Source organism: Dermochelys coriacea, chromosome 9, assembly GCF_009764565.3.
Source record: "Dermochelys coriacea isolate rDerCor1 chromosome 9, rDerCor1.pri.v4, whole genome shotgun sequence".
Taxonomy (NCBI): domain Eukaryota; kingdom Metazoa; phylum Chordata; order Testudines; family Dermochelyidae; genus Dermochelys; species Dermochelys coriacea.
Window position 1 is genome coordinate 102,078,705 of NC_050076.1, and position 14,022 is coordinate 102,092,726.

Consider the following 14,022-nt stretch of genomic DNA (forward strand, 5'->3'; position numbering starts at 1 on the left):
AGACTTACAGTTAGAAGTAACATGAGAGATAGAAGATAAGACAGTGAGAGGCCTGAGGAGGGTTGCCACAGGTTCAGGTTGTGGTACTCCCTGCAGAATATGCATCGTAGCAGGCCCTTTTGTGTCACGGAGTGATTTCATTTCCTAACTCTTAGTACTTCATGGGGCTCGGCCCTGCTGCCCCTGGATGTTACTTGGGCACTAGGTGCTGCAACAAGCAGATCTGCTGATGCAGACAGTAGGGCAGATGACAGGGCGCAGTTAGGCCACATGCATGACCCTATGTCCCTCTTCCTCCTCATACAGCCCTCGCGTGAGGAAGCGAGTGACTCCCAGACAGGATGAGTCCATATCACTGTCCCGTTACAAGGTGAACTCTGAGGCCCAGAGTGATCAAGGGCGATTACCTCAACATAGTGACACCAGCATGGGTTTCCCTAGTCTACCTAGGCCTATGTGAGTCATCCCATGGAGTCTGTGACTGAGCTGGGGACCAGTGGTACCAACGCTCTGGGGAGCAGGTAGCCCCCCCATAACACGAAATATTGGGAGTCCCACCATGAGGAGATGGAAATGTTGGTACCGGCATGACCAGGGAGGAGGGAGTCGCAAGTGTGACCCCTCTGCCCGGCCAACCCCAGCGCTGCATCCATTGTCTCACCACGCAGCAGTGCCTAAGGGCTGGCCAGAGGATACATGGCTTTTGGATAGTTAGGGTTGGCCAAATAGGTGGGGAATTACCCCTGCCCCCCCTCCAGAGCCCCAGGCCCCTGGCTCAGGCTCGCCCCCCCCCCCCGAGCTCCAGCCCAGGGCCCCTGGCTCAGGCTCGCTCCCACCCCCCCGGGCTCCAGCCCAGGGCCCCTGGCTCAGGCTCGCCCCCCCCCCCCCGAGCTCCAGCCCAGGGCCCCGGCTCAGGCTCGCCCCCCCCCCCGAGCTCCAGCCCAGGGCCCCGGCTCAGGCTCGCCCCCCCCCCCCCCGAGCTCCAGCCCAGGGCCCCGGCTCAGGCTCGCCGCCCCCCCCCCCAGCTCCAGCCCAGGGCCCCGGCTCAGGCTCGCTCCACCCCCCCCCCCCGAGCTCCAGCCCAGGGCCCCGGCTCAGGCTCGCTCCACCCCCCCCCCCCGAGCTCCAGCCCAGGGCCCCGGCTCAGGCTCGCCCCCCCCCCCCGAGCTCCAGCCCAGGGCCCCGGCTCAGGCTCGCCGCCCCCCCCCCAGCTCCAGCCCAGGGCCCCGGCTCAGGCTCGCCGCCCCCCCCGAGCTCCAGCCCAGGGCCCCGGCTCAGGCTCGCCGCCCCCCCCCGAGCTCCAGCCCAGGGCCCCGGCTCAGGCTCGCCGCCCCCCCCCCAGCTCCAGCCCAGGGCCCCGGCTCAGGCTCGCCGCCCCCCCCCGAGCTCCAGCCCAGGGCCCCGGCTCAGGCTCGCCGCCCCCCCCCCGAGCTCCAGCCCAGGGCCCCGGCTCAGGCTCGCCGCCCCCCCCGAGCTCCAGCCCAGGGCCCCGGCTCAGGCTCGCCGCCCCCCCCCGAGCTCCAGCCCAGGGCCCCGGCTCAGGCTCGCTCCACCCCCGAGCTCCAGCCCAGGGCCCGGCTCAGGCTCGCCCCCCCCCCGAGCTCCAGCCCAGGGCCCCGGCTCAGGCTCGCCCCCCCCCGAGCTCCAGCCCAGGGCCCCGGCTCAGGCTCGCCCCCCCCCCCCCCCCGAGCTCCAGCCCAGGGCCCCGGCTCAGGCTCGCCCCCCCCCCCCCCCCGAGCTCCAGCCCAGGGCCCCGGCCCCGGCTCGCCCCCCCCCCCCCCGAGCTCCAGCCCAGGGCCCCGGCTCAGGCTCGCCCCCCCCCGAGCTCCAGCCCAGGGCCCCGGCTCAGGCTCGCCCCCCCCCCCCGAGCTCCAGCCCAGGGCCCCGGCTCAGGCTCGCCCCCCCCCCCCCGAGCTCCAGCCCAGGGCCCCGGCTCAGGCTCGCCCCCCCCCCCCCCGAGCTCCAGCCCAGGGCCCCGGCTCAGGCTCGCCCCCCCCCCCCCCGAGCTCCAGCCCAGGGCCCCGGCTCAGGCTCGCCCCCCCCCCCCCGAGCTCCAGCCCAGGGCCCCGGCTCAGGCTCGCCCCCCCCCCCCGAGCTCCAGCCCAGGGCCCCGGCTCAGGCTCGCCCCCCCCCCCGAGCTCCAGCCCAGGGCCCCGGCTCAGGCTCGCCCCCCCCCGAGCTCCAGCCCAGGGCCCCGGCTCAGGCTCGCCCCCCCCCCCGAGCTCCAGCCCCGGACCCGGCTCAGGCTCGCCCCCCCCCCAGCATCTCTCGCCGCCCCCCACCTCTTGCCCTCAACTTAATCCCGACGCCGCGCGCAGGCGCAGTGGCGCGCGCGCCGCCATCTTGGCGGGGTGCCGCCGGCGGGGGGCGGGGCGAGCGGGTCCGGGGCGGGGGGAGCCTCCCAGTCCGGACTCGGGACTTTTGAAAAGCTCCGGAGCGGCGGGGGGCGCTGCGGGCTCCGGGGCTGAGCCGCTGTTGCCAGGCCGGGACCCGGCCGACCGGCGCCTGCTTCTCTGCGGCGGGGCAGCTCCGGCGTCCAGCGGGTTGGTGCCGGGGGGAGCGGGCGCCCCTCGCCGGGCAGGGCCGCTCGGGGGGGTCGCTGCGCGCGCGGGGGTGGGGAGCAGAGGGGCTGCCGGGGGGGGGGGTCGCTGCGCGCGCGGGGGTGACGGAGGGGCAGACGCGGGGGGGGGGGTCGCTGCGCGCGCGCGGGGAGATAGCGTGGGGGGGGTCATTGTGTGCGCGGGGGGGGGTACAGAGGGAGGGGTGACTGCGGGGGGACTAGAGGGGGTCAGTTTGAGCGCGCGGGGGGGGGGGGGTCGTGACCGCGCGGGGGAGGGGGTGACTGTGTCTCTCCCTCTGCTCGGGGAGCTGGGTCGCTCTCCCCTTCCCCGCTTGGAAGAAGAGCCATGCTGCTTCCCCCCACAAACCCAGACACTTCAGGGGCACAGGCCCCCCCCGCCCGTCGCCCCCCGTGCTGCTGTCCGGGCGCGGGTGCTGCGCGCGGGACCCGCTGCCGGGGTGCGCAGGGAAAGCGGTGCCTGTGGCAGAGCTTGACTTGGCTGCTCTCCCCCACCGCTGTGCAGTTAGGCCCCGCTCTCTTCCTCCCTGGGCACTGTTCAGGGTTGTTGATGTCTTTATGAAAATGTGCACTGCTAACTTGTGAAACCCGCCGAGCTCTGAGCACAGGTCCTTTGCACAACTTCAGAGGCGCACACATGCATGTCGTTTACCTTGTTTGCATGGTAAAGGAGAGGGGTTTTTTTTTTTTTAAAGTAAGCCTGCTGAGTGCTAGCAAGATATTGATACCGGCTTTCTGAGCTGCTGCAGTCAGCATCAGAAGTATTGTGCTTCAAGTAATCTAGAGGTGTGATCTATGTCTAAATATTGCACAGACTATTACAGAGAAGCCTTTGTTAGTCTATGCATCTGGTAATCCTCATCAGAAACCTTGAGGAACTCTCCCCATTTCTCAACAGAGATTTCATAGCAAAGCCAGTTCTGTAATCCTGTTTAATATTACTAAAATGTACTACAGAATATTTTAATAAGTTTGGATGATAATTAAGACTAATCCACACATTTCAAAACAACTGTCTTTAAAAAAAAAAAGTTTGTTTTATTCCCTAATATGCAAAATTCAGCAAACTGCAGTGGATCTCTAGCACAAATTAGTATGCTGCTGTGCATTCAAAGCAAGTATACTTACAGGGACACTGCCAGGTTGAACCCACTTTCCAATAATAAGCTCACTGGATTTTCCTGGCGTTCCAGACAGTTTTGCTTTTACATTTTCGTATTTAAAAAAGCTTCCCCTACAGTTCTGTAATCAAAAGGGAAAATAGTAGTGACTAAGGCCCCGATCATGCAGAAAGATCCATGAATATGAAACCCTGTACCCTCAGAAAGTGGGTAAAAAGAGCAGCCACTGGAGATCCCCTCTGTAGGAATGAGTGGCTACATTGTAGCAACAATGACATTGGCTATACAGGGAGTGCTGTTGCATGTACAAAGTAAAAGTAATTTTCCCATAATCTCTTTAAATAGTAGTAACCAGAGATGTTGCTTGTTACAATAGCAGGTAAAAAAGGGTACAAAAGTGATTTAAGTTGATGGTATCCCATTTGCAAAATCTAAGATTCTCTGCTTTATCTTTCTGAGCGCTTGTACACCCGTCTAAGTCACCCAAGTCAGTATAATGTATTTTGCTCAGGGGTGTGAATAAGCCACCGACCTAAGTGCTGGTGTGGACAGCGCTATGTCTGCTGGAGAGTCTTCTCCAGATATGCTACGCCACCACTGTAGTGCTTCTAGTATAGACTGGCCCTAAATAAAACACACAACCCCTAGGAGGTATTAGGCAGTGGAGGTCAAACCCAGGACCTCTGGTTCTAAAAGCATGAGCCTCTGCTAGCTGAGCTAAAAGTCCCTGTTATATTACTTCAGAGGTTGTATAGATTTGAACTAGCCATATTGTTTACGTGTTCTATAAACAAACTGAGAAACTAGAAGTTTTTGTTTTAAGAACTCTATATAAAAGAGGTGATGTCATTAAGTTTTAAGTATCAATGTGTGTCAGTAGTAATATTACATAATTTTTTCAGGTTTCAGAGTAGCAGCCGTGTTAGTCTGTATTCGCAAAAAGAAAAGGAGTACTTGTGGCACCTTAGAGACTAACAAATTTATTAGAGCATAAGCTTTCGTGAGCTACAGCTCACTTCATCGGATGCATTTGGTGGAAAAAAAAATAATTTTTTCAGGGCACTTCAGTAGCTTAGGGTAATTGACTCAGTTGGGCTTCCTCAGTCTAGGATCCACTAAATAGTTGTCCACTTAATCTCTCATCACCACGTCTGACATCCTCATGAGTCTCGGCAGAGGTACCAAGGATTGAACAGATGTGGTCAATGAGCCCTCTTCTACCTCAAGACGACATCTCGAGAATTTTTAAAAATTATCTCACTATGCTGCACTGATGGAAGACTGGTTGCAGATGTTTTTATCATTGAATGTTTTTATTCTAGTATTTGTGACAAAGGATTACTACATCTGAAAGATGGAGTATGGATAAATCTCAGAAGATTGGAATGTCTCTTCTAAGTATGCTTCTTCTGTCTCTTTTCATGGGCTATGTCTTCACTGAAAAAAGGTGTTTACACTAGCGCTGTCAAGCAATTAAATAAATTAATTGTGCTATTATTCACATTGTTAAATACTAGAATACCATTTTGTTAAATATTTTCGGATGTTTTCTACATCTTCAAATATATTGATTTCAATTACAACACAATGCAAAGTGTACAATGCTCACTTTATTTTTTTTACAAATATTTGCACTGTAAAAAACAAAAGAAATAGTATTTCAATTCACCTCATACAGGTACTGTCGTACAATCTCTTTATAATGAAAGTTGAACTTATAAATGTAGAATTATGTACAAAAAATAACTGCATTCAAAAATAAAACATTGTAGAACTTTAGAACCTACAAGTCCACTCAGTCCTACTTCTTGTTTAGCCAGTCCCTCAGACAAACAAGTTTGGTTACAATTCGCGGGAGATAATGCTGCCCATGTCTTGTTTACAGTGTCACCTGAAAGTGAGAACAGGTGTTTGCATGGCACTGTTGTAGCTGGCATCACAAGATATTTACATGCCGGATGTGCTAAAGATTCATCTGTCTCTTCATGCTTCAACCACCATTCCAGAAGATGATCCAAAGCAGAGCGGACCAACGCACATTCATTTTCATCATCTGAGTCAGATGCTACCAGCAGAGGGTTTTCTTTTTTGGTGGTTCGGGTTCTGTAGTAATACATTGGAGTGTTGCTCTTTTAAGATATCTGAAAGCATGCTCCACACCCCTCTCAGATTTTGGAAGGCACTTCAGATTCTTAAACCTTGGGTCGAGTGCTGTATCTGTCCTTAAAATCTCACATTTGTACCTTCTTTGCATTTTGTCAAGTCTGCTGTGAAAGTATTCTTAAAATGAACATGTGCTGGATCATCATCCGGGACTGCTATAACATGAAGTATATGGCAGAATGTGGGTAAAACAGAGCTGGAGACATACAATCCTTCCCCAAGGAGTTCAGTCACAAATTTAATTAATGCATTATTTTTGAATGAGCGCATCATCAGCATGGAAGCATTTCCTCTGGAATGGTGGCTGAAGCATGAAGGGGCCTATGAATATTTAGCGTATCTGGCATGTAAATACCTTGCAACGCCGGCTACAAAAGTGCCATGCAAACTCCTGTTCTCACTTTCAGGTGACATTGTAAATAAGTAGTAGTCAGCAGTATCTCCTGTAAATATAAACAAACTTATTTGTCTTAGTGATTGACTGAACAAGAAGTAGGACTGAGTGGACTTGTAGGCTCTAAAGTTTTGCATTTTTTTTTAGTGTCGTTATGTAGCAAAAAAAAAAATTTACGTTTGTAAGTTACACTTTCATGATAGGTTTCAGAGTAGCAGCCGTGTTAGTCTGTATTTGCAAAAAGAAAAGGTGCCACAAGTCCTCCTTTTCTTTTTGCGAATACAGACTAACACGGCTGCTACTCTGAAACCTGTCATTTATGCAAGGCACTGAATTTAGCCGTATAGAGTGGAAATCTGTCAACTTCATGAAAAAACTCGTACAGAAAATTTGTTAGTCTCTAAGGTGCCACAAGTACTCCTTTTCTTTTTACTTTCATGATAAAGAGATTGCACTACAGTACTTGTATGAGGTGAATTGAAAAATACAATTTTTGTTTATCATTTTTACAGTGCAAATATTTATAATATAAAGTGAGCACTGTACACTTTGTATTATATGTTGTCGTAGAAATCAATATATTTGAAAATGTAGAAAAACGTACAAAAATATTTAATAAACTTCAGTTGGTATTCTATTGTTTAACAGTGTGATTAATCGCAATTTTTTTAATCACAGTTAATTTTTTTGTTAATCATGTGAGTTAACTGCGATTAATTGACAGCCCTAGTTTACACATCAAGATAGCTATTTCGAAAGAACATCTTAGTGGAGAGAAAGCACAACAGCTTTTATGTGTATGTAGTTATTCAAGGTGCATGTCAGCTGGGGTATGTAGATTTGACCGTGACTAGCTACAGCTAGGTTAAAAACTACCTGTACCTTGTCTCATCTAGGACATTGCATCGAGGTACATTGATGTTAAACCACACCTATTTCTTGCAGTGAAGACATAGCTTAAAATGCCTTCCTGAGGTTGGACTTCTGGCTGAATTCAGATTTCAAGTATCCTGAGGATATTTACTCCAGTGTGTGAAACTTGATATTGGCGGTACCAAAAGGGCTCTACTGACCTTCAAAGAGCTTTTCATAGATGGGCTTATTGGGGAACCATTGAGAGGAAGTAATAGTCCTGTTACTAAGTGGGAGTGTGTTTGGGGCGGTGGAAAGGTCACATTTGAATTTCAGTGGGAAAAGTTTGCAAGATGGACCAAAATTTAGATCTGTGCTATGGTCCAAATTGATTTTCCTATATCTGCTGAAAACAAGGTGGAATGGCATCTCAGATAAGGCTTTTCATGCCCATTTCAAGGAGTTGAAATATCCTACCCTATGGTTATTTATTATTTGTATTATCTTAGTTCCTAGGAGCCCTAGTCATGAACCAAGGCCCCATTGTGTTAGGCACTCTATGAACAGAACAAAGGCAGTTCTACCCCAAAGAACTTGCAATCGAAGTAGAAGACCCGAGACAACAGGTGAATACAGATTGGGGAAGTACAAGGAAACCATGAGATAACATTAGTCAGCATGATAAGTTGTGATCTAAGCACATCTGCAGCCTCCCTGCCCATTTAGAGAAGTTTACGCCTTTTAAAAAAGCAGATCATGTGCATGAGGTCTCTGGAGGGAGTATAGCAATTGAGTTATGTTTTTAGAGCTTAAGCTTTTTTGCTATAAACTCAGCTGTAGTTTAGTTTAAACTCAGCTATAGGAAACAGAACGTTTTATTTCCTTTCTCGGAAACAGCAGTGCTTTGTTGTAGATACTAATGACACAGTACAGTCATATGATTTCTTGTGGCTTTTGTTTTAAGTTCTTCTTTGTGAATTATGCAGCAATTACTGGTGTATGCTCTAGTTGTGAAATCTTTGATGAAAAGCTGAGACTTGTAGGGGAGACTGGATTGGAATTGCATGAGCTGAAATTGTTCAGTTTTGGGCTTTATGGGGAAAGTTGGAACTTTACCCCTTTTCCCAAAAAGACTAGGTATTTTTAAAGAGTCAAAATTAACAGAGTATTTTATTCTTTCAGTATTCTTGGTGTGAAAAATGAACTGACACTAAATTGTATACACTGGTAAAATTGCAAAAAGAAAAGGAGTACTTGTGGCACCTTAGAGACTAACAAATTTATTAGAGCATAAGTTTTCGTGAGCTAGAGCTAGCTCACGAAAGCTTATGCTCAAATAAATTTTAGTCTCTAAGGTGCCACAAGTACTCCTTTTCTTTTTGTGAATACAGACTAACACGGCTGCTACTCTGAAACCTTTCACAGACCAGCAAGCCAAGCTGCTATGACTTAAATCAGGGGTTCTCAAACTTCATTGCACCACGACCCCTTTCTGACAACAAAAATTACTATACAACCCCAAGATGGGGACCAAGTTCCCCATTGCCCTCAGTGGAGGGGTAAAGCCCAAGCCCCACCACCCTGGGGTCGGGGCGGGGCACAGAGCCCAAGGGCTTCAGCCCCAGGCAGTGGGCTTGTAACCTAAGCCCCGCTGCCCTGGGCTGAAGCTCTTGGTCTTCGGCTTCAGCCCCGCGTGGTGGGGCTCAGGCTTCTCAACCAGTTCCTCACTATTTGTCAAAATCAAATCTAGAACAGCCTCTCCCCTAGTAGCTTTCTCCACCTTCTGAAATAAAATATCATCTCCAATACATTCCAAGAACTTACTGGATCATCTGTGCTCTGCTGTGTTGTTTTCCCAATAGATGTCTGAGTAGTTGAAGGCCCTCGTCATCCCCAAGTCCTGTGCTTTGGATGATTTTGTTTTTTTAAAAAACAAAACAAAACCTCATCCACCTCTTCTTCCTGCTTAGGTGGTCTGTAGTTGGGGTGACCAGAGGACAAGTGTGAAAAATTGGGACGGGGTGGGGGGGTAATAGGTGCCTATATAAGAAAAAGCCCCCAAAATTGGGACTGTCCCTATAAGATTGGGACATCTGGTTACTCTATCTGTAGTAGACCCTACCGTGACATCACCCTTGTTTTTTACCCCTTTTATCCTTGCCTAGAGACTTTCAACATCTATTTCTATCTAAACCTCAGTCCAAGTGTATACATTTTTAATATATTGGGCAACACCTCCTCCCTTTTTTCCGTGCTTGTCGTTCCTGAGCAAGCTGTACCCTTCTATACCAAATATTCCAGTCGTGTATTATCCTACCAAGTCTCTGTGATGCCAATTATGTCATAGTTGTTTCTTTACTAGCATTTTGAGTTCTTCCTGCTTATTCCCCATACTTCTTGCATTAATATACAGACATCTAAGATACTGATTTGATTCCCCCCTGTCCCCCAGTTCTGTCTTGTCCCTCCTTTATCCCTGCTATAACAGCCAATGCTCCCCCAAATTCTGACCCTTCTCCCAGGTCTCCATGTCTTTGACTTACTTGTGGACTTTGGTCATCTGCCCCCTTCGAACCTAGTTTAAAGCCCTCCTCATTAGGTTAGCTAGTCTGTATCCAAATATGCTCTTCCCCTTCCTTGATAGGTGCCTCACAACCAGACAGGCATTCACCCCCAGAATGCATCTGGTTTTGCCTGAGCCCCTATCCTTGACCATGTCTTGTATCCATTCAGAAAAACGGGAAAGGAGAGGAATGTTTTAAGTAGGAGCAACTGAAGCAAGAACTAGAGAAAATCGGAGCTCACCATGTATGAATTCAGTGATTTTAACTTTGTATCCATTTCAGTTCGCTAAGACTCTGTATCTGCAGCCTAGATACCACGGAAAAGTGTGCATTAGAAATGCCTGAAACGTGTGGAATGGTGGGACAAGACTGTCTCACTCTTGCAGCGAGGAAACTGACTTTCCCTCAGGGCTAAGAAGGATGTTCCACTTTTCCACTCAGAGTGGAGACCAGGCTTAAATAACTGCAGGAGTCAGTAGTTAACTCTGATGGAAATGCTGTACCCTGGAGGTCTTTAAAGAACATCTACAGTGAATAACAGCTTACAAGTCTGTGGTGGTGGTTTTTTTTTTTTCTTCCTTAAGTTTTGTTCTGTAGTCAAAATTAACCTGGACTTCTGGGACTGATGAAGCGGAGCTCTGTATCACAGAGGTAGTCCTGGATGCTGGTATAAGTGCAACGAGACAGGTGTGAAGTTATGGCCACATACATTTATTTTAGAAAGAGAGTAATGAAGGTGCAATGAAATTGGGTTGATGCTGCATTCTTAACTATGCAATTTGTTGGCCAGTTACATTAATACAGGTATACTGTTATCTTTTTACATAGCACTGAGGGATGATGATGAAAGTAGTTAAATCCCAACATGCTTGTTAAATTAGTGTATGTTAGGAATACTCAACACATCTAATGCATTGTGCAAGGGTTAATTTGTTGGCTGCTAAAGCAATTTTTGTAATCCTCCACAGTTCTCATAAGAAATTTACATGAAGGAGCTAATGGGCATTTTCAGATGAGGAAATGAAAAATATGCTTATACAGGTGTTTAATTGGTTTCAGAGTAGCAGCCGTGTTAGTCTGTATTTGAAAAAAGAAAAGGAGTACTTGTGGCACCTTAGAGACTAACAAATTTATTAGAGCATAAGCTTTCGTGAGCTACAGCTCACTTCATCGGATGCGTGAGCTGTAGCTCACGAAAGCTTATGCTCTAAAAAATTTGTTAGTCTCTAAGGTGCCACAAGTACTCCTTTTCTTTTTGCGAATACAGACTAACACGGCTGCTACTCTGAAACCTGTCATTATATTAGTAATAGTATCAGTGTGAAAAATGCTAATTCATGGACCAAATGGCTCTCTGGTTAGTGGTGGTGGTCCACTGTTGGAGTAACAGGGCAGGAAAATAGTTCTAGTACTGTTTCTGTAATTTGTGCATACCTACATATGTGGTGGGGGTATTAAAAAGTCTCTCTCATATATACAGGTGCATGTGCACACACACACACACACAGATTTAGTGTAATTCACTGAAAAGCATCTCTTAGAGGTGAAGTAGTTTAGTAAAATTTAGATTTACTTTCATAATGTACAGTAAAAGTAGGCAACCTTTAATCCATTTAACAAAGCTTTCAGTTTCTACTTCAAGGCATGTGGAATAATCCTTTGTAAAGTAACTTAATCTCTAGCCAACTATTTTAAGAAGTTTGCTCTTGCAAAGAGTAGGCCAGGTGAAATGTTTACTTAAGCAGCTTTGTTCCTTTATTCAAGAAAGGTAACTCTACTACTATTTCCAGAAGCACAACCTAGTGTTACTTAACCACTTCAGTTATCCATTTCAATGCTGGCTAATATACTTGAGATGTTGGACAAACCAACTTTTACCTCTTCTTTATGCTTTTGGAGTGTAGGATTGCAACAGAATGTTGATGAATGTTCCAGGGACATCTTCAGTCTTCTCTTCAATGAGTTTTAATTTTCATTATTATGGTAAGTGCGGCACTGGAAAAACTGACTGGGTTGATTTTGATAGGGTATTGATCCAAAAAATGTGTAGTAATCTTAGGTAACTTTCATGTCAGAAAAACTTGGGCTGCGCTATTTCTGAGTTTAGGCAGCAAGCATCTAGGTTATCTTGTGGTGTCTCATGGGTCCAGTTCTTACACTGAAATATTTTTGAATAGTATTGATATAAATCTAATTTTCACCTGTTTATAAATATATAGGGAATGCAACTCTAGATTCACAGCAAAATATAAATTGGTACACTATAAATGGAAGATAGCATTCAAATGGCTGATTGTGGTTTCTCTGTGCTTTAGAAAACTGGATCTATGGTCCTTGAGCCTAGATTTATCAAAGCTAGGGACTTGTTCAGTTGTGCTGCCTTGAGGAAAGTATTCATGCAGTTTAAATGAGCAGCTGAACTCTGGAATCTGGAGTACATACACCTTACTGCTCTTTATAATCCTCCATTCAAGTGAGCATATCCCACATGATCAATTTTTCTTCAGTTGGACTTGATTTGATAGACTCTGGTCATTGCCATGATTTAAGCTTGCATATATAGTGAAACTTCTTTTTGATCACTATTGGATTCCCTTTCTTGATAGTTACAATAACTGTTGGACTACTGTTAACCAAATCACCTTTCAGAGAACAGTCATTAATTTCAAGTCCTGTCATTTTTTTTTCTTGTGTAGCAGTGAACAAAAACACATTTTTAGGGCATAATACTCTGCTGTTCCTTGCCCTGAGACTTGGGGTATATCAACACTTAAGATGGTACAGCAGTGCAGCTGTAATGCTCAGTGTAGACACTACCTATGTCGACAGGTGAGGTTCTCCTGTTGGTGTAGGTAATCCCTGAGACGTGGTAGCTACGTTGATGTAAGTCTTCTGTTGACCTAGCGTTGTCTACACTGAGGGTTTGGTCGGTATAGCTACTTCTAACAGGGGTGTGGATTTTTCACAAAATCTAACCTGCCTCTTCAGCATTGATTATTCATTTGCATTTTTCTGACTAAAGTCTTCGTCCCAGCTGATTTGGCTCATAATTGTTTTCAGCTTTGTGAAACTGGCTCTTTTTCATGTATGTATATATCACCTGTCTGGACTGTGTTCTGTTTGCACATTATAAATATGATCAAGTCATGATCACTTGTGTGTAAGCGACCATTAATTTTTAGTTCTGTGATGAGTTCCTTTCTATCTGTGGAAACAAGGTCCAATATAGAATTCCCTTATGTTGGCTGCAGTACTTCTTGAGTTACAAAATTGTCATCTATAATTTAGAAATTCTAAGGCTGTTTTAGTATTAGCAGCATGAGACCTCCAGCATATGTCACTCAATTTTAAGTCGCATGTAATCACGCAGCTTTTTTTGCCTAAACATCGTAGATGTGTAAGGAGCCAGTCATACTGTTTCCTAGTGTGACTTATTTGGTGTCTGCTACAGACGATCAACACCATCTTTTATTTTATCTGTTAAGAGATTGATTGATTCATAAGCATTCAAGATGATTTTCTTCCGAGTTTTCAGTTACTTGGAAACAGGTAATGCCAGAGGGCCACTCCCCTGTCTGTTTTGCCCATTCAGTCCTTCCCAAATAAGTTGTAACCATTGATTTTTTAGTAGAGCTGCAAACATGGTCTGCAGATATCTGCAGATTTTTAGCATTCCAGTCATAGGAATCTCCATTTGTATCTTGATCCAAAACTAAGCCAACCTCTGTTTCTCTCCATAATGCCTTGTCAGGCAGCTACTTTTGGGAAGCCTTAGATGTTTAGGTTTAGGAGGGTTCACTATCTCGTTCAACCACGGATTACAAAATTGAGTCTAGGGTTTTTTCACTGCCAGATATATTTGGAAACAGTTCTGTGTAGGCCCTTAAATGCTACTGGAACAACTAGGGGAATGTATTGGGATGAATAAAGCTGTCAAGCAACAAACTCCGTTCTAATTAGATTAACCTTTCTTGTCCATTATGCAGACAGGACTTCATATCCAGGTTTGTTTTATGATTGGAATTGTGAGAACGACATTCTGTTGAGTGTCTTGCTTTTGGAGAGTGAATTAATGACTTTGTTTTAGTGGTGAAGATCAATAGATTGTGATCTGTGGCAGCAACATTTTGTGTGTGTGTGTGTGTGTGTGTTTATTTATTTATTTATTTAGTGGGCTTCTTCTCTTTGACATAGGGAAACCTGAAGTTCAGTTAAACCCGTAGCATGTCCTGAGGTGGTGCAGCAGAAGCAGAGCACAACTTTTGTTCGACTAGCAGCAGCAACTGACGCGACAGCAGGCAAGTTAAAGGTGGTTAAAATGTTTCTTTTATATGGTGCCATTTTTGGTAA

General features: G+C 46.9%; 1 protein-coding gene across 10 annotated transcripts in view; it reads left to right on the forward strand.

Moving 5' to 3' along the window:
• The first annotated feature begins 2,364 nt into the window (after positions 1-2,364).
• Positions 2,365-14,022, forward strand: part of KLHL13 (kelch like family member 13) — a 134,998-nt gene continuing 123,340 nt past the window's right edge. For 2 of the 10 annotated variants that reach the window (XM_043491843.1, XM_043491846.1), the window contains exons 1-2: positions 2,397-2,543; positions 13,844-13,970. The gene's annotated coding sequence lies outside the window, so the exon portion shown is untranslated. Of the gene's footprint in view, positions 2,544-11,576; positions 11,656-13,843; positions 13,982-14,022 lie in introns of all 10 variants that reach the window. The other 8 variants (XM_038416013.2, XM_043491844.1, XM_043491848.1 and 5 more) reach the window with 8 other exon arrangements.